Raw genomic sequence first — 21,604 nt, 5'->3', positions numbered from 1 at the left:
TCAGGATTTACCAGGATTTGTGTGTACATTAACAAGTAGAAATACTCTATCACAAATGAAATGAAAAAAAATGAAGTCCACTTACGTTTGTGTATTTTGAGTGTCTGATGGGGGTGGAGGAATTCAGTAAGAAACCTAATATTCTTTGTTATGTGAACATATATGGTAAATTATGTTTTATAGTTGAACTTGGATTAGACAAGCCATAACTAATTTGTCAGACTTTGACTGCGTGCCAATACTTCTGTTATATACTATGTTTCAATCGACTTCATCTTTGAACCGAAACTCTGTGCAAAGGGTGCTTCCATCTGACCTGTTGCTGCTTTGTAATGGGGGGACAAAAAAACAGTCATTAAATAACTAAGAAACAAATCCTCTAGGTTGGAGAAAGTGCATTGAAACTTACTGGGATAATCAAATTAGATGTAGAAGAGTGAAATAAGAACACTTTAAACCTAACGGCTATGGTTGTTTCTTATGTACCATGACTTTCATACAATACACAATAGGTAAGCTGCTTAATCAAGTGCCCTTTACTCTGCAAAACACATGATATAAATGCTCTGATCATGATTCATTAGGTCCTTAGAAAAGTAAAAAAAATACTTCAGCTCTGCCTTGTTAACCTTATTAGAAATCGAAGAATGGAAATGAGTTGAAAAAGAGCAGAGCTCATTTTGCAATCACCCTCATTTACAGATTCCTGACCCAGGGACGCTATCATCCGGACATTTATTACAGATGTCGGGATTCCAAGTCTTTAATCACCGTGTTGTTAATTAATGCCCTATTTGTTACTGTCACTGGCTGAACACTAGATGTGCAAAATGCCACATGTGAAAGTACTTAATGTAATCAGGTAATACATTAGCGAGGTGCTGCTCAGCTGTCAGTTTGTTGGAATGTTCAGCTATGCCAAGAAAAGCATTGAAAAGTACAAAAAGGGTGGGGGGAGGGAGGAGAGATTGTGTGTAAGACCTGCTCTTGGATCAGCCAGCAAATCCCTACCTCTCCAGCCGAAATGCTAAGTCTCAGTCATTGAAATTGCACTGCCTTCTGCTGCTTGTTGGATGTGATTTCACTTTGAGCGGGTCAAGTGCATTAAGTGTACCGCATGGTGCTGGCTGCGCAAGAGTTTCCACAGTAAAAATCAGAAGCATGAAAGTAAAATATCTTCAAGGGAAAAGTGCCATTGCTCAAACAGATGACTCCAGTAATTTCTCAGTTACAAAAGGATTTCCAAGTTTTACTGGTGGTAATAATAACAAAAGAAGCTCTAAAACAGAAGAATAAAAGTGGGAGTTTACTTTTAGGGTGGAACTACTTTTTATAAACCTAACATGTAATAGTGAACCTCACATGTAGGAGTGAAATGTGACTTGTTCTAGAGTGACAAATGCAGTAGGAAAAAAGAGATGATGAGAGTATGCATAAATATGCTGCAGGTTGAATAAAAAAAAAACCTGTTCCATTATAAGAGATAATGTGTGGACCCAATTTTGACTTTAGACATCCATGTAGGAGTGTCATCTGAAGAAGTGGGTTGTACCCACAAAAGCTCATGATACCATCTATATGTTTTGTAAGTCTTTAAGGTGCTGCTAGATTATTCATTGTTTAAGTTTTTTCAGACTTATAGTATTTGCCCTTGATTCCCCACTAGATAATTTTACAATGTCCTAATGCAGGGCAAAATTATGCCTTCTATTTCATTCTTGCTGCCCTCCTCCATGTTTCCCACTTTCTTTACTGGAGGGGACATGGTGGTGCCTGGAGGGGGAGAGTGATTCTTGTTAATATCTGTTTGTGTATATTGGACTTTATCTTTTATATTAAAAGCCGGTTCTCATATCACTGTTTAAAAAAAGATGTTGGCTTCTGGTAGGTAATAAGAACTATGGTCCAAACTGGGCAAGTTATTTAAGCATGTGATGAGCACATTATGTAAGCATATTAATATCTTTCTCCTGTGCTTAAAGCTGGTCACATGCTTAGCTACCCTGCTGAATCAGGGCCTTAAAAATAGTCCTTACAACTCACTCCAGAGAACAAGCTGTGAAGTGTGTGTCTGTATAATAAGTCATGGTCTTACCCTCTGCTCTCTAAGTAGGGGTTCTAGAACAATGTGTCATTCAACTGAAGCCAGCTCAGTCAGAGCTCTGACAAACACCATTTGATAGGTGTGTGGCTCCCTCCAGAAGGCGGTGATCATACTGTACCACTTCCAGCCTGGAAGACAGGTGAGGGACACATTCCCAAGGCAGATACATTGCTGCTTATTCAGTCGACTGACCTAAGATGCTTGTGCAATGGGAAACCCCTCCCCCATTCTGGGACCAAACCCGCATATTACCTCAATAAAATGCCTGCTGAAGGAACAAAAGACCTAGTTTAATTTCTGGATCTAGATTTTCTTTGTTGCAGCTCCAAAAAACCTACAGATGAGGTTACTGGCCAGATTCGTGCAGGTTTTACTTAAAGTCGGCTGAAAATTTCTGACCCAATATTTTTCTCTGAAAATTCAGATTCAGGTTGACAAACATTTTACAAATTAGTAATGATTTTGTCAAATTATTTTGGTAGGAAATAAAAGGTTTCAATACGGAAGCAATTTTTTGAACTCGGGTCTCACTTTTGCCAGGTGACTGTGCTAAACACTGGGCTATGAGCTATTCTGAATGGCAGTGTCTCTCAGCCCTGGTCTACCCTAAAGGGGAAGGTCGACTTAAGATACACAAATCCAGCTACGTTAATTGCATAGCTGAAGTCCACGTATCTTAAATCGCGTTTTGGTGCCATTCATAGTGGGAGATCATTGGGAGCAAATGCTCCCATTAGCTTCCCAGACTCCTCATGAGGAGCAGGACTACCAATGCCAATGGGGGGACCCTCTCAGTTTGAATTAGCGGGTCTTCACTAAAATTGCTAATTTGATCCACGGAAGATCAACTGCAGAGGTGGCAATCTTCCGTGTGGTATAGACATGTCCTCAGTCTTGCTTGTTGAAGCTGTTTCAGTCTGTATAAATAATTATATTGTTGTCCCTTTATGATCTGAGCAGCTTGACAAAGTTTGAGACTCTCTGTATGTTCCAGCCGGGGGTTGAAATTAGTGGTAGCCAAGTGTTTATTTGACGCAGTCTTGTTTATTTACAAGGAATGTACAAAATCCTGTCTGTAAACACAGAAGAAACCAAGAATAAAAAGAAGTTGCTTAGCTTACCAACTCCCTCTGCCAAGCCCATTTCACCAACAGCAGACCCAAATGAGTAGCCTCTAGCTTTTTCCAGGGTCACACTGGGCTTACAGGCTCCTGCATGGCTTTTCTTGCCTCTTTTCCTCTGCCTCTCCCCCAATTCTTGTTTGGGCACCCAATGACTGTGAGTACAATATGTTCTTTCTCACATACCTACCCTAAGCAATACTTAGCCCAAAAGCTCCAGGGCAGGTTCACACGCAACTTTTGTCTTAGGCGGGGCTAATGTTTTCAGTTGTGTCAGCTGAAGAGAGAATTAATATCTCAGCCTCACTGGGATTTAACTCAGTCCCCAAGAAGACTTAACTCAGCTCAGAACAATATATTCTCTGGAGCAGGGACTGAAATCTGGGTTTACCCCCTCCTAGGTAAGCCGCCTAACCACTAGGTAGTAGCGTCATTCTCACTCTCACCAGCCCCGTGACAATTCAAGTATTTTATACAAAGTGGAACAGCTTCCACAGGAGAGATTGAGAGTGACCTGCCCACAATATCTTGGTGGTTATCTCCCAGAAAGGAGAGACACACCTGGGTTCTAGTCCCTACTTGCCCCATAAATATTTAGTAATTTATACAGAATTATAATGTATAATTTATACATCAACAATAATTTATATCAAGTAGAACAGGTTCAGTTGAAGAAAGTGAACTCTTGTATAGCTTGGTGGGTAGGAAACTCATGACAAATACCTGGGTTCAAGGCTGAGAGCAGATATTTGAACCCGGCTTCCAACATGAATGCCATACCTACGATGCTATTGAGTATAAGGGAGAGGGACCCTTACTCCTCCATTTTCAAAGAATCATAGGAACATAGGCCTAGAGGAGACCTCAAGAGGACATCTAGTCTGTCCTCCCATGCTGAAGCATGACTAAATCATCCCTGACAGGTATTTACCTAATCTGCTCTTACAAGTCTGAAAGGATGGGGGTTCCACAACCTTCTTTGTAACCTATTTAGGTACTTACCTGTCTGTATCATTAGATTTTTTTTTATATCTAATCTAAATCTCCCTTGCTCAGATTGTCAATTGCTACTTGTCCTACCTTCAGTGGACATGCAGAGCACGGGTTTCCCCCAACGTCAGCACTGTGGTGGGAAACAATTATGCCCTCTGATCAATGCAAAGCAATTTTCACTTACAAAGCAATTTTCACTTACAACTACCATTACTCCGTGCCGCGTGTAGCTGTGGACACGGAGTCTGCACTAACGGGGATTTTAAAATGGCGGCATCTGGCAAGATGCAAATGAAGCCCAGGATACTTAAATCCCGGGCTTCATTTGCAACTTCGATTGCCTACATTAGCCACCCTAGTTCGAACTAGGGTGGCAGTGTAGACATACCCTAAGATCTCACCCATGCCAAGTAGTGTGGGATAATAAGCTCCCATATCACAGTCTTATTCTGGACACCGTTGCTAATACTCCTCTGTCCCCAAAACAATATTAGCCTATTTTGCAATGGCATCATATTGGCTTCTATTACATTTGTGATCCACTCTAACTTTCTCAGATCCTTTTCGGCAGTACTGCTACCTCATCATGTATGGATGATGTGTATAATAGGTTTGGAGAGGCTAAGCCTTCCAACCATGAGCTGCTGGGAGGGAGGAGCACCAAGCGTGGGGCACTCCTGACCAGAGGCTGGGCTCAGACCTGACCTCCCAGCTGGGACAATGGAGGTGGAGGACATCTCCGAGATTAGCCAGGGCCGGGGGCAAGCTCAGAGCTGGCTGTTGGCTGGGGTCATGGATGGAAGGTGGAGAATGGTAATTGGGGAGGGCACAGGGCCTCATGTGGAAGAGGCAGGGCAGGCAGCTAGCATCCCGAAGGAAAAACTTCACATGTAGGCACCGACTGCCTGGAGCCCCCTCCTAAGGGCGGTGCAATACATCAGTACCTGTATGAAATGTAAAGTACTTTCACCCCTGGAGAACCATTTATAACTATTCTTTGAATGTGTTTTTTCAACCAGTTTTGCACTCATTTCATAATAATTTCCCTAGTTTGTTTATGAAAATGCCATTTAGGACTATGTCAAAAGCCCTCCTAAAATCAAGATGTATCATGTATACTACTTTGTCCCATTTCCATTTGAGCAGTAACACTTTCAAAGAAGGACAGTAGGTTGATCTGGCATTATTTGTGCTTGACAAATCTATGTTGGCTATTCCTTATAACCCTATTGATACTTTTTCCACTCCAGATTCTTTCTAGTTATTGAAATCAGGCAGACTGGTATTCTTCATTTCCCCTTTTAAACATAGACCCTATGTTTGCTTTCTCCACTCCTCTAAAATGTTCTCCGGGAGTTCTCAAAATAGCGGTTCTGGGATTGTATCAATTAGTTCCTCAAGTACCTTTGGGGAAGTTTCAATAAACCTTGACAATCTGAATGCATCTAATTTACCTATGTTAGTAATCTTTAATCTGTTCTTTCCCTATTCTGATTTATGTTCCTTTCCCCTGATTATTAATATTAATTGTGTTAAAGTATCTGGTCACAATTAACCTTTTGAGTCAAGACTGAAGCAAAATAGCCATTCAACAACTCAACCTTCTTGTAATCATCCATTATTAGTTCTTTTTCCCCTGCAAGTAGTACACCTCCACTTTCCTTTATTTTGTTCTCATATTTTATAGAACCTGCCCTTGTTGCTTTTGTGTTTCTGTTGGGTGTAACTCATTTTGTGCCTTAGACTTTCTGATTTTGTCCCCACATGTTTTTCCTTTGCCCCAAATAAAACATTTCCTGTTTTGATTATTATTCACTTTGTTTTGAATGTTTTCTGACTTTTCCAGTTAACTAAAAATTTCATTTTCTTTCTGGCCCAAAGTAATTTTTAAAATATTTTAAAACTTCCAGTGAACTGAAAAATCGGTTATTTGCATAACACAAATTTTATACTACGAATGTGCATACGATGCACAGTATCAAGATCATATCAAGATTAAACATTTCATTCTGACCATGTTGACATATAAAACTGTGCTTGCTTGGTAAATGAATTAACTATTGGAAAAGATATGTAACTGCAGTTTCAGAACTTTTAACCATGGTTTCCACATGGAGAGTAAAAGTCAGAACCTATGAGACAAATTCATATTTGGACTAAGTGGATAGAATTCTCTTGGGTACAGTGGAATTCCATTCGCTAGCATCAGGTCTGAATTTGGTGCTGCGACGTTGTAATCTTTTTAATTAAAAACAATAGCAAGCTATAAAGCAATTTAAAAATATTAAACGTAACTATGTAGTCGTAAAAAAACAAAAGATATAGATGAATATGTTTGGACACCATATATATTTTGAAGTGTTAAGAAGCAGCAATTACATGGCCTATAAATAATAACAACTAAGACAGTTCATAGCTACATTGCTGACCTAACTTTCAAGGCCTTACTCAATTTGACAGCACTCTGTTTCTTCATCTGTAATGTGATAACTTTTGAACACTGCATCCAATCATTTGTAAAATTGCAGGGAATGATCTAGGCACCAGTAAGCAGCATCCTATTGATTTTGGTTACATTTGGGAAGCTAGAAAGGGGAAATGAGACCCCTTTACATCTGGTTAGCAGACCCAGCAGCATCCGCCAGTTCTGTAATTGTCTAGAGATCAAAGAATTGGTGGATGGCAACCATTAACACATTCCAACATAACACCCCCATCTCATTTTAAAATGTTGACACCCTGCTGATTTATCTCCCAGACAGCAAGAAAAGAATTAAGAATGGTGAGGAGAAATAGGGACACTCAGAACCCTGGCATGGGTTGAGGGGGAAATGAAACACACACAGGCTATGCTTACGCTGCTCTCACAATCTAAGCAAGGCTGGGCCTGTAGTTGATGGAAGATCTCAGAAGAACACATAGGTACCATAGGAAGTAGTGCTGGTGGGTCAGTAGGGGTGTGTCTAGACTACATGCCTCCTTCGACGGAGGCATGTAGATTAGCCAGATCGGAAGAGGGAAATGAAGCCGCGATTAAAATAATCGCGGCTTCATTTAAATTTAAATGGCCGCCCCGATCTGCCGATCAGCTGTTTGTCGGCAGATCGGGGGAGTCTGGACGCGATGCCCCGACAAAGAAGCCTTTCTTCATCGACACAGGTAAGCCTGGTTTCACGAGGCTTACCTGTGTCGATGAAGAAAGGCTTCTTTGTCGGGGCATCGCGTCCAGACTCCCCCGATCTGCCGACAAACAGCTGATCGGCAGATCGGGGCGGCCATTTAAATTTAAATGAAGCCGCGATTATTTTAATCGCGGCTTCATTTCCCTCTTCCGATCTGGCTAATCTACATGCCTCCGTCGAAGGAGGCATGTAGTCTAGACACACCCCATGTGACATTCTGCCTTTAGAGTCATTACTGAACCAGTGTGCTAGGATGGATTTAGCAGAGCACGGTTCTCATGGAAATGCTGACTTTTGAGTGTGATGTGAAATTTGGGTATTGACTATTTTGTTATTTAAAAATCCCATAGCACTTATGGCACAAGTGATGTGTTCTGGCCAAATTCCATTTGGGTAACTCTATTCTTCCTACCTAAAATATTCCTCCTCTAGTTTCAGTTTGATATGATGCAGCCTTTGTTTCCTGTCTTCTTTTTTTCCCAATTAAAAGTGCTATGTAAGTTCTAACTAAAACTAAATGTTATCGTCATTGTCTTAAACCCTGGTGAAATATTCCAAATGCTGAAGAAATTTTTCATGTATTCCACTTGTCAGAAATCCTTTTTGTCTTGTTTCTGTGACAAATTCAGCTGCCACCTGGTTTCCGTCTCTCTCCTCGAAGGCCAGCTACCTTCGCAACCCATCAGTCAGAGGATTAGAGAATATTAACAAGGGTTTAACATTTACCAGAGGGTTAAAAGTCCCCATGATGAGTGAATAGGCTGCAATAAAAGAAGCAGGTGTTCAGTAAAGACACAGTTATAGAGTTCTTATTATAAAAATATTGTCTCTTGTGTATATTCACAGGAGGACCAAATTAAGATTGCTCAGTCAACCTTCATTCTAGAATTTCCTAACTTTTGAGTGTTGGCATTTGCAACCTTAACATACTTTTAATGCGTTTTGATAACTGCATAGTGTTCTTGACCCTCTTGACAATTTAACAGAGAGAAAGCTAGCTGGCCTTGTAGCAGTATGCTTTGTTTAGAGATGCTTTGTTTAGAGATTTTAGGAGCAGGACAACTTTTATTTTTGAGGTATTTCTAATTGTGTTCACACGGGGCAAGTTATAATCCTTTTGAAGCTGTTCAGATGTCTTTAAAATGTCATCTTACAGAACGTCACCCAACATGTAAATGGCATTTATATCTGACGCACAAAAGCTTCTTGACCTTCAGATGAGAGTTAAATCTGAGAGTAGCCTGAGGCATGCAGGAAGGGCTGGCTTAAATAATTTGCAGTATTTTAGTCCTTTGAGCCCATAATGTCTGACTCTTTATGACAGCAACACACAAAGAAAAATGTCTTTTTCTCAAGCTCACAGCTTATCGTCTTCTAGTACAAGCTCTGGCACAAGTCTGGAAAACAAAGTAATGCTGTCTATAAATAAAAGATAGACCACTAAGCATCCAAAGTTGTTATTAGGTTTTCATGCCTTTTAAGAACTTGTAATCATTAGTAAATTGCCACCTTCAGAGCCCTCCCATTAGTTTTAAACCTGACTGGACTGGCCCAATTTTTTGTGATCCAAATATGTTCTTCTGTGCATCTCATTTCATTTTTTCCTCTTTGTTAATGGCTTACGCACTTCAGCTGCAAGGAGAAAAGGGAGTACTACGTGCAAGGTAGAGAGTGTGAGCACTGGGGAATATTGCTATCCCTCCTGCTAAAAGGTGAAAGAGGGCTCCCCTTCCCTTGCCTTTAAAAAGGTCAGGAGGAAAAGGGTCAGGGGGAAGTTATTGAGGGAAAAAAAAGGTTGCCTGCTGTCACATTACTGGATCTTAAGGAGAGCAGCCAGATCACTGCTGCACCCATGGGGGGTTGTTTGCCCCCAAAGTCTATACAAAGAGGGCCATGTGAGGTGTCAAACAAAAGTTTATGTTCTACTGATTCTATATATGCTATTCATGTACCTGTGTGATATCTGTATATGGAGTTATGAATGTGGACCCTGTGCGCATACTGTGAGTGTTCTCTGCCTGAGACAGAGCAGTGGGCCTGAACAGCCTGCTATAAGGAAGGAATGTCCAGTCAATGACTATGCTAATTGGTGAGGTTCCAGGAACAATGGCTCTCAAGGTGCCTAATACGCACCTGAGGAATGCGTCTGGAATCCTGCAGACCAGTCAGTACCTCGTGGCTCCTGGCATGTGAAACATGCCATCAGGTGACGAACTCCAGCTTGGGAGACACCAGAGATATATAAGTGCCATGAGTCAGACTCCATTTTGCCTTCAATTCTGCTATTGATCCTAGATGCAGCCTTGCAAGGAACAGTGAGGCAAGAAGAATCGTTGGGCCATCCTGACATAGGATGTACACCAGACACTTTTAAGATAGCAATTTGTAACATCTTTGCTAAGAGCCTTCATTGAGAACTTGGTGATTCGATGCATGTAACGTATTCTCCTTAACAAACTTACTCTCATGCTTTTCTTTCTTTTATTAATAAACCTTTAGATTTTATATTCTAAAGGATTGGCCCAGTGTGATCTTGTGGGTAAGACCCAAAGTGTAAATTGACTGGGAACTGTGGCTGGTTTCTTGGGACCGGAAGAACCCATTCAGGGTAGGTGAGACTGGGTTCTATAACCCCTCACCTCTGTGTAAGGCCCTGGGCTGACTGTGGCACAGGGAGAGCTGAGGTGTCTGACGGGTCTTGCTCATGAGGCTTCCTGCTGGCCAGATTTGCAGCTGAAGCCCTCGGTGTGACTGGTTTGTGGCCTGTTTGGGGAAGGCCTCCAGTCAGGGGTTGTAAGGAGCCCTGAGTTTGAGCAATTCGCCATAAGCAGATGTCCTCGGTGGTGCCCAGACCCAGTCTGGTCTGTCACACCTGCCTCTTTAAGGGCGGCCATTTTGAATTCTGTTGTTCTCTGCGGCACATCTCCGACTGCCTTGCGGCACACTGGTATGCCACAGAACACAGTTTAAGAAACACTGATGTAGGGAATTGCTTAGAATATCTTAAAACATGTTATGGAAGAACCCTTGATTTCCTCATTTTTATTTGTTTTGGCATCAGCATTAGATCTCCAGCAAGGGTAGAGGGCCCAGGAATGGGCCTCTGCTCATCTCAGCACACACAGGCATGTACTCATGCATGCATATTTATATAGGGAATGCTAATGGGCTGCTGCTTAAGAACACCAACTCTTTTCAAGTACACTTCTTTTTTTTCTCCCCATTTTCTTCCCAAAGGTGGACCCAGTGTTGCACCACCACAAAACAATGAGGTGTTTGAAGACAATCACCACAATTGATTAACACAGCATTCTGTCTTGGTTTGCTTTAAAAGGTGGTGGATTTTCATTGAGAGAAGCAGCATGTGCAGCAGGAATTTAAATTAAAGGGATCATTTTTTGAGGAAGAATGGCTCTTGCACAAAAGGGGTGTTTTGCACAAGAAGGAGCCATCTACACAGTGGTCTTTTGCACAAAAACCTCTTGCGCAAAAGGGATCCGAGGAGGAAATGCAAATGAGAGCATAACATATGCAAATGAACGCTCCACTTGCATTTCCTCTTGCAGCAGAGGATTGTAGTATACTCGTAGCCCCAGATATATAGCTGATTTGAAGAATGTTGTGTTTTGTGACATAAATGAACTAGTTCCCATTTAGGCTGTGCCTAGGCTACAAAGTTCTGTCAGAAAAAGATATGTAAATTGTGAACTGCAATTTGCATATCTTTTTCTGCTTTGCTTCTGAAACAGGCTTTTCCGACAATTGTCCCGTCTACACTGGGCCAAATGTTGGGGGGAAAAAAGCCTCTTTTGAAGCATCCCTTCTTTCCTTGTAGAACGAGGTTTACAGGGATGCCGAAAAAATGCCTCTGCTTTTCCAAAATTTTGTTTGGAAAAGCAGACGTGTTCCTTGGATGCAGCAGAGCTTTTCCAGGATACCTCTGGTATCCCGAAAAAACTCTGCAGTCTAGATGTACCCTTAGATGACAAGCATGGGAATACATTTTGTCCTCAGGTATGTGCATACAACATCCATTGCAGTTAATAAGAATTGCATATATGTAACTGAAGGCAAAAACTGACCCTTACACTTCTGTTATTTTCAAGACTGTCAGACAAATAAATCCTTTGGAAGATGTATTTAGAAATGCAGATGGAAGTTGTCTTACGAGACCAATCCAGGAAACACTAAAAGCTTGTTGCCTAATAGAGATCAGATTTAACAGAGTCAAACAAAATGGTACTAGAAACCTAAGGGATATTTTAAAGCCATTGCTGCAGATAGAAAGTTGTCTATAGGAGGTAATTATGTTCAATACAGGTTTCACAGTATTCAGATTATCCAGATAGTTCCAAATTATTTCAGGTTTATCTCAGATTCCCATGATGTTCAGCAGGCCTTTTTATACACTTGAGGTTTGGGCCATGTTGTGCTACCAATTTTAGAAGTTGTAACATAGAGAACTAGTTATTAGACATTGCAATGTAAGTGACTATGTTATTTTTATAGAAAAAAGATAGCCCAGCAACACTCTCTGCAGTGTGAAAAAAAAATCTGCTCAGAAGAATGATATTGGATAGAGTTTGTGAGATGTTTTACATTTGGATGGACAAGTACTAATTATGTCAGAACAACATAAATAAAGTAACTTTTAATCCACTGAAAATAATTCCTATTTCATATTCATAGACTGACAAGATCTGCAGATTTCAGCTCCCTTACATGAAACAGAGATAAGTCTTCGCAGGCTAGGTAGCTTTAAGCTGGAAGCCCCAAACAGGAGCATGAATGTAAAAATGGACCAGTCCATCAAATGTATTTCTTTCAGTGCTGATTCTGCAGGATTCCCTTCTCCCCTTCCTCCTTAATCAGAACAAGTTTTTGAAGAGAATGACAAGTTTCAGAGTGTCTGTCAGGCATCATGAACCGCAAATGCTTGAAAAACTAGTAAGCCAGTGGCACCTTAGAGTGGAAAAAACTATATATATGTAGTATCATGAGCTTTCGTGTAAATGCTCGAGTGACCTTGCATTAGAAAAGACTTCTTATTTAGTTTCCTCCCCCCCCCCCCCCCCCCGGGCATCCCTCTTCAGTACCCACCCTCTGCAGTTGTGTTAATTACAAGCTTTAATCTAGGGTTGTGAGGCGTCTCACCACCTCCTGCCCTTAATGTGAAGCAATCTTGTCCATGCCAGCTGTGGATTGGCTCTTTGAAATCAAAAGCCTCTGGTAGTGTAAGTGTAAGTGAACCACACTAAGTGGGTGGGTTACATAAGCATTGCCTTACATGCCCTGACAGGCCTCGCTCTCTCTGTACAAGTAGGGCACACACCAACCCCCAAATACTTGGGGTATTCTCTGAAACGTTCAGCCACTTATTCACTGACCACTCCCAGAATTACCAAACCTGCTGTTCTCAATGGAACATTACCCACCAGTTTGCAAGATTCAACTCAAAACCATCACATTGCTCAACATTACAGTACTTAGACATATTTATAATGAAAACAAGAATAATTTTATAATCAAAACACAGATATTCAAGTAATAATGAGTAAGGTTATTGGAAACAAATGGGGTTACATATACAACAACCATAACATGTTTTCTAGAGACTAAAGTTTAACTGATAAATTACTTTCTTGTCTAAAGAAGCTTCTCTCACCCAAAGTTCTCTCTGGTGTTTTCAAGCAATCAGAGCTGAGCTCCCAATTTCATGAAACAGATCTGCTGTCTATTTATTTCCTAGATGCAGGATGCTTGGGTGTCCATATACAGTCAAACAAACCTTTGATATATACCTCAAGATAAGGTTCTCTTTTCCTTCTGTTTTTCTCTTCCTGTTAAGTTCTTTCTGAAGGTCTTACAATTCTTCATTTGCATTTGTGAAAGGAGACACAATTGTGAACAAGACAATACTCAATTTACATGTAAACAGATAATTGGATAAACGTCTGACAGAAAGCTTGTTTTTCCTGGTGACTGGCACCTTGATACAGACTTTCATAATGTATTTTCAATATATAGCTGTGTGTGTATGTGTATGTGTATATGCACATACACAACTCAATGTGCAACACCCGTGCATGTGTTTCATAGTGATATTAATGATCATAGTGGTGCCAGCTTTCTTTGAAGACCTCATATGACATTCTTTGGTGAACTGGAATACTCCTACCAGACCCAGGAGATGCCTTTTCCTCTTCTGCAAGTCCTTGCTAGTTGGCCTTAAGAGGTTCTTAGGTCACTGTCACCAACACCTCCAACTTGTGTAGGGAAGGCATTCCTCTGTTTACTATGTGGTTTGCATGTTGACTTCACCTCAAGCCATGAATGCAACAGTTTCCTTTAAATACCGTAGCAATTTTATAAAATTCTCTATATATCTCCTTGGTCACCCTCTGCCTCCACTATTCAGCTTACTGACAGCTGTACTATGCTTTTCCGCATGTGTGGGGCATGTGGTATGTCACTAATTTCAGAACAGATATAAAATTACACCTTGCTTCTTAGGATCATTGGGGTGGGGAGGGCATGCTGATCTAACTTGCACTGAAATCAATGGGTCCTAAAGATGTCTTGAAACTTTGTTCAAGGGTAAGATGGAATTCAGTAGAATTTTGGGCAAGTTCTTACTTGAGTGATTAGATTACTCTTTAAAAAAGAACTGTCTCCCTGTGGTTTAAATTGGAAGTTATGTTTCAGTTCCATATCTTAGAAAAATGTTTTGTAATGCTGCTAGAGATGATACTATGTCCTACAAAAGTTTTATTTCGCAGATTGTTGATTGAACTATTGATAAGAAGAACACCAGTCAAAATAACATTCACATAGTTGAGGCTCCCTTTTGCACCACTACTGAAATCTGGCTTTTAGTTCATGTGGTGGAGGCTCATGACTTTAGCCCCTAAAGTCCCAGGTTCAATCCCACTTGCCAACGACCAGCATCCATTGGCTCTACAAATATATTACCTAAAAAGCTAAAATTGGAAAAATAAAGCAATAAACTCTGCAAAAGCATGGGCCAGGTCATCCCTCCCCTTCTTCCTTGCAGCTGGAAGCAGCTTCTGTTCCTTCTCTCCCACAGAGTGACAAAAGATTGCTGCTGGCCTCGTTTTGGTGTGAATCCTGACAGAAATCTGGGGAGGGGAGGCATTTGACTCTGCATGCCTCCCCATCTGTTGCCCTTAGAAGGCATGGCACCAGGTCTCCTCCCTAGTCACCTCCATGTGGGAGAGTTGTGCAGGAGAAAGAGAGAGAGAGAGAGAGAGTGTTTATGAGTCTGTGTGTGTTACCCTCCCCATGTGAGCCCTAAAACCTTAAAGATAAGAAAGTAAATAAAAAGAATCCAACTATACAGTATTTTTTAATGGGCTCAGTCAACTTGATGTTAATTTGAACATTTGGACGATGTATTGCCATTGAACTTTTTTGATTGTGAATAATTTTACCAGGAGTCGTGTACTCAGCATAGGGAAATATGGTCTGAATCTAGAGGATATGCAGGAAGAGTTCACTCTTGATATTTCACAACAAATGCAATCTGTGGAACATCCATAGTCCATAGCCCCTACTATCTCAGGAGTTAATAAACTCTTTGAAGAATTGTATATATTATTCTTAATCTTTTGTTTGTTGAAACCTTGGAAGGCTGTTGAAACAGACCCTGCCTTTTTCCAGTTTCCTACTCCAAGTTGAGTCCAGATGGGCTCAGTTCACAATATCCACTTCCTTGTGATCCCAGTGATGACTGATAAATGTGAAATAGTGGGTGTTTCATAATCTCTCCCAGAGCCCAGTGGAGTTTTCAGATTTTGTGGTGACTGTTACTTTTTACATCCCCATAAATACGAGCACCGTGTGACAGATTTGCCAGTACTGCAAAACATAAGATTTCAGAATCTGCCAGTCTAGATAGCTAGTTCAAGAATATAAAGTGTTAGTATATAAGTACTGAATCCTCTGCTGATCTTGATGTCTCCTTCTATTACTGCTTTACAACTTCTACTAATTTCAGGATGACTTATAAGTACTTTATAAGCCAGAGCATGTTCTATATACTTTGCTAGGTATACTTGCCATTTCCCAATGGCATATTTCACAACAGGAAGTTGAGCTTTCCAATATACCAGGGGTCTCCAAACTTTTCAGCCCGAGGGCCGCATTAACTATCAAACAGCAGTTCGGGGGCCGACTACACACTTGAGGTCCAAATAAAAAACAATCAAAACATGGATGTTGTTTTTAATTATTTATTTAATATTATTTTATTCAGTTATTATTTAATAACACATTGATACACTACACATGAACACCTGTATTAGTGTGAATGGTGAAATTGTTTCCTGGATGCCAAAATAGCAGACATTTCTGGCTTTAGATTTGTTGTCCCTAACATCAACAGTGACCTGAGATTATCATCGGACAAGTTTGTTCTCAAATTGTTCTTCACGTAATTTTTTTTCCGTAGACAAAAAGGTCTCCACGGGCCGGATGAGAGGGCCTCGCGGGCCGCATCCGGCCCACGGGCCGTAGTTTGGAGACCCCTGCAATATACATATTACTGTCTTCCTACCTCATATTTGGCCTATTTGGTTACAACTAGCATGTCTCCCAACTGAAATCAGAACAAAATAAATTGAAGTTTGGAAAACAAGTTTTGTCCACTATAACAGTAGTATCTTGTAGCTAATTCTGTGGATGTTAAAAATGGGAGAAGTCTCAAGGACTCAAAACTTCAAAGGAGTAACCTAGGGCGATTATTAATGTGTTCTGGAATGCATAAATACAACAAGTCACAATATATATCTTGAATCATCTTCACTCACCTAGTTTTCTGATAGTGGGATTGCAAGATGGATCCAGATCTTGAATTCTGGGACTACTCAGACAAGTAGTGGATAAAAATGAAGGATTTGCATTCCTAGTTGTGATACCTACAAGAAAGAAGATCTCTGAGATGCTTCAGCAGTTCTGTGGCCTCTGACATTTTGTATCCTAATAGAAAAACATTCATTTTGTCCTAAAAAAATGTTTTAAAGTTGCTGGGGTTACAACAAAAATCAAGGCTTTGCAAAAATCAAAGCTTGTCCTTCCAATTTTCCTAGTGGGTAGTAGAGATGGCCCTTTGCAATTTATCCTAATCTTAAATCCAGAAGGCCTTTTAGGCATCTCTACACTGGGTAGTTATTTTGAAATAATACCCCTTATTTTGAAATCACAAGGTGAGCGCCCATACTACCTAGCCCGTTATTTCAAAATAACAACTCCTGCTTGTGAAGAGGAATAAGCTTATTTCAAAATAGTTATTTTAGGAGTTATTATTTCAGAACAACTTATTTAGAAATAACCTGGGAGTGTAGACATAGCCTTACACACCACAAATCCTTTGAAGAGCTTTGATGAAGTCTTAGCTGAACTTCTGGAATCTTTCTTGGAACAGAAGATATGAGCATATGTAGAATAAGAACTCATCTTTAAAATCAAGAGTCCTTGATGATGCTTTGGGACAGACCTGGCCACTATTTGCTGGTTTGCTCCAATTTTTTATTAAAGTAGGGTGACCATCCATCCCATTTTTAAAGGGATGGTCCTGTATTCAAGCCCTCTTGCAAGTGACTTAAAAAAAACAACGGTTAATTGTCCCATATTTTCAGCTCTGGTGCGCATGTGCGTGCATGCACGCACGCACACACACACACACACACACATTAGTGTGGCTGCAGCAGTCTTCCGTTTGTGGCTGGCAGATGAATTGGGTAAACAGTGGCTGGCAGATGGCACTCTTGAGCAGGGTGCAAAGGCAAGACAGGCAGCCAATGGGAGGAGAGGCAGCCTGTGTGTGATAGAGGAGTAAGGGTGTAAGGTTGACTCAGAGGTTTGTGTCATTCCTCCCCACATGCACCCTATAGCAGGGTTTCCCAGGGTGGGTCTGCCAGTCCTTTCAGACTGCAGGACTGAAAAACCCTGTGGTATCCTCCTGTCTGCACACAGCCCCTAGCTCCTCCTGGCCACACACAGCCCCTACTCTCTCCCTGCCCCCTGAGCTACCATGGGGGACACAGTCCCTCGTTACTGCCTCTGGTGGGGTAAACACAAACATTATTGAGTTTTCTTCTCTGCCCTGTGAAACTTCTGGTACACAAAAGAATTTAGCATGAGTCTTGGAGAAAGGCATAACACATGAACACCCTGCTGCAGTCTTTGTTTGAGGGTGGGAAAATTAAGGAACAGGAATTTTGCAATGTAGTTGACAATTTTTATTCAACGTCTCTGAAGTACTTTGAATGCTGGAAATCTGCTTTTGAGTGCACTGAAAACGGGTGGTTCTTGTTGAGAAGCATACTGATGCGGGATGATATACAAAGCAGTCTTCCCTTTGCCACACCTAGATGACACTGGTTCGACTGTGACTCCTTCATGAATGCGGTCGGGGTGTGTGTGTGTGGCTCGTCCCAGGGGGCTGCTGCTGCACTTCCCATCCCCCTAGAGACAGAAGTTATTTGGGGGGGGGGGCTGTCTGGCTCCTCCGGCCAGCCATCCTGCTCATCCCGCTCCCACGGCAAGTGTCTGCTGTCTGGTGTGCCTGTCCATCCCCAACACATTGGGGAGCATATCTCCCCCAGCCTCTACTGTCCTTAGGTGATGGGGTTGCACTGTCCAACCCTGGAGTAGTCCTAAGGGGGCTACAGTTCTGAGGCCGATGGCTGCCTGGCCTGGTGGCTGTTGCTATTTGGGTAAGGGGAGGGCAAATAAAAGCCTGTGAGCCAGACCAGTCTGCCATGGATAGTCCCTGGGGCACTCCTGTACCCACTGTATTTACCTGTGCCAATGGAGGTACAGGGGATCAAAGCTCCCATTGGCTGAAAATTGCCATTCCAGGCCAATGGGAGCTGCGATTGCCCATACCTGCAGAGATGCAGGTAAATATAGCAGCGGTGGCGCATCACAGCTAACCCTGGTGAACTGCCACCATTTTGTTGCCCACTCCTGGTTTAGGAGGAGTTTGTGAACAAATGCACCCACTGAAGGCTGGACAGACAGACAGATGCACATTTCTAAAGTACAGAGACAGATAATAATGCAGTGTATCTTTTAATGGGGGCTCAGTCAATTTAATGCTATTTTGAACATTTGTATTGCATAGTTCTGATGAATCGTTGAACTCACTTAAATCAAAGCAATTTTACCAGGTGTTCCATATTTGACATAGGCAATTATGGTCACCCTCCATAAAAGGAGCCTCTCACTCTAGGAGAAAGACTACAGAGATGTAAGGAGCACCCTTTAATAGACTTCCACTCCATTCTTCTCTCTTGGGAAAGTCAATATCTCTAAGGTTTTCCCCAAAATACTTGATGTGAACTTGACAAGTCCAAAATGAATGTTGGGGAGAGGTCTCCCCATAAAATGTTTTGGGTTTATATTCAGGAATCTGAAGGTACCAATTAAAATTGAAGCCTAAACAGAATGAACTTTGCATGTGCTTTCCCTGTGGTCTTGTACCACTGACATTCATGTCAAGTCATATGTTTTGGGGCTGGTTTTCTGCAACATCTTCATCTTCAGTGATTTAGATGGTGACATAGAGAGAACAATTATTAAGTTTGCAGATGATGCCAAGCTGGAAGGGGATGCAAGTGCTTTGGAGGACAGGGTCATAATTCAAATTGATCTGAATAAACTAGAGAAATGGTCTGAAGTAAATAAAATGAAGTTTAATAAGTACAAATGCAAAGTGCTCCACTAAAGAAGGAACAATCAGTTTCACATATAAAGAATGGGAAGTGACTGTCTAGGAAGGAATACTGCAGAAAGAGATCTAGGGGTCATAATGGACCACAAGCTATATATGAGTCAACAGGGTGACACTATTGCAAAAAAAGTAAACATGATTCTGGGATTGCATTCACAGGATTGTTCTGAGCAAGACACGAGAGATCATTCTGTTCTACTCTGCACTGATTAGGCCTCAGTTCAAGTATTGTGTCCAGTTCTGGGCACCACATTTCAAGAAAAATGTGGATAAATTGGAGAAGGTCCAGAGAAGAGCAACAAAAATGATTGAAGACCTAGAAAACATGAGCTAGGAGGAAAGACTGAGAGAACTGGGCTTGTTTAGTTTAGAAAAGAGAAGACTGAGGGGGACATGATAGTGGTTTTCAAGTATCTAAAAAGGTGTTACAAGGACAAGGGAGAAAATTTGTTCTCCTTGGTCTCTGATGATGGGACAAGAAGCAGCGGGCTTCAATTGCAGCAAGGGAGGTTTAGGTTGGACATTAGGAAAAACTTCCTAACTGTCAGGGTGGTTAAAAACTGGAGTAAATTGCCTAGGGAGGTTGTGGAATATCCATCACTGGAGATATTTAAGAGCAGGTTAGACAGACACCTGTCAGGGATGATCTAGACAGTGCTTGGTCCTGCTGTGAGGGCAGGAGTCTAGACTTGATGATCTCTTTAGGTCCCTTCTAGTTCTAGTGTTCTATGATTCTATGAAAATAATAATTCATTATTCAGTATAACATTTTGCTCAGATCAAGATAAAATTTGGTTTTACAAATTTGTTTACCTAGATGTGGTTTCAAATACAATAGACAACTGGAGTAGAATATCTAATTATTGTATCTACATGCTGAGTAGCAAAGTTCTGCCACTCTGACAATTTACAGTAACTTCGGCAGTGTTTATGGTGATAAGAAAGCAACTTGGTGAAAGTGAGGTAAAACAGCTAATAGAGAGCAAGATAAAAGTGCAGTTAATTCAGCCATCAGGAAACGGATCACTGAGAAATGGTCTTGATATGTCATTTTGAGCCAGGCCAGGTTGTGATTTCTCTCAATCCATTCCTTGTTTAAGTTTCAGTGCTAAAAAGACCATTTATCAGCTTGTCATTCATGCAAACTCCATGAGGCAGATGGAAAGGGAAAACAGTGCATTGGTCTGGTATAGGAAAGCACAGAGGCCCTGGCTAGTAATGTTTTACTTACGCTGTACTTCATCAATCTTTCCTAAAGATAAAGATGTAGTCTTGGTGGGAAACAAAATTCAATGGACCATGGGGTGCTTATCAGCTGGTTAGAGCAAGAATGGTCTGAGAAGTCAAACTGGAAGTGGCTAAACAGCAAACAGGATGATAGACATACTGGCCTATTTGTATGTGATTTCATTACAAGTTGTTGAATAACTAGGTTATAGCCTGGTGCATAAGCAAGAGTAGTTTTGCCCTCAAATTGTTACCAATCAACTTTACTATGCCAGACTAGCATTTACACCTCGTATCAATAAAAATGCACTTCACTAGCATATTATATAACAGAGTGTGGCTGAGAATGTACAACTTCATTATATTGCATGGGATGTTGTTGGCAAAGAAAGACAATTTACATGAAAGATTTCAACTTGAGTAACTGCTTACCTTTTAGATGAGTAATTGATTAAAAGGTACACACACAACATTTCTTCGGTGGTCTTTAGAAATAGCACATGTTCAAGGCTAGATTGATGAGCAACTTTTGCTCATATTGGTGAGCACTAATACTAGTAGTCCCATTAACATCACTGTGGCTGTTTAATAGCACTTCCCATTGTAAATAAGAGATTCAAAATCTAGCTCATAAGCCACACAGAAAAATTATCGATTTGGGCCTTTCTATTTGCAAAACGACATGTGCATTGGAAGTGTATGTGTTCTGCTTCATTCCATTGGAAGTCAGCGGAAAAGCAGCCTTTACTTCAGTGGGCTTTAGATCAGGCCCAGGTTGAAGAACTAGGTTGTGATTTCACAGATGAATAAAAGTAATGCTACATTGTGTCTGGTGTTTCAAGGCTGTCTGATTTGGTAGGCTCACATTCTCTGCTATGGCACACCTAACTATGATGACTTGGGAAACATAAAAATGCACACTTCTCTTTGCTATTCATGTAAAGCTGTTTCCTCAACAATTTCTTTGAACTTCCTCTTTATTTTAATAATCATACCTGTCCTTTTTTCCAGTTACAGGCTCATTGCATTGATCTGAAAAAACACAACCACCAACACTGAGCTTTAGTGTGACAACAGAATGTAACAGTCAAACAACCCATTTCAGAGAGATTCTTTCTAGTTGGATGCCAGCTGCAACATGTATCTCACACTGTGACATAAAGGACAGAAGTGTTAAGTTTGAGCACGAGCCAGAGTGCTGGAAACACCTGAGTTCTCATTC

The 21,604-nt window shown here is 41.1% G+C and overlaps 1 protein-coding gene across 1 annotated transcript in view; it reads left to right on the top strand.

The window, feature by feature from the left end:
- LOC102453877 (potassium voltage-gated channel subfamily KQT member 1-like) overlaps window positions 1-21,604 on the top strand; it is a 655,800-nt gene that overhangs the window by 461,047 nt on the left and 173,149 nt on the right. The window lies entirely within an intron of this gene.

Source organism: Pelodiscus sinensis, chromosome 1 (assembly GCF_052426305.1).
Source record: "Pelodiscus sinensis isolate ZL-2025 chromosome 1, ASM5242630v1, whole genome shotgun sequence".
NCBI lineage: Eukaryota > Metazoa > Chordata > Testudines > Trionychidae > Pelodiscus > Pelodiscus sinensis.
The sequence above is the reverse complement of the archived record's forward strand: the minus strand, read 5'-3'. Positions and strand labels throughout refer to the sequence as shown.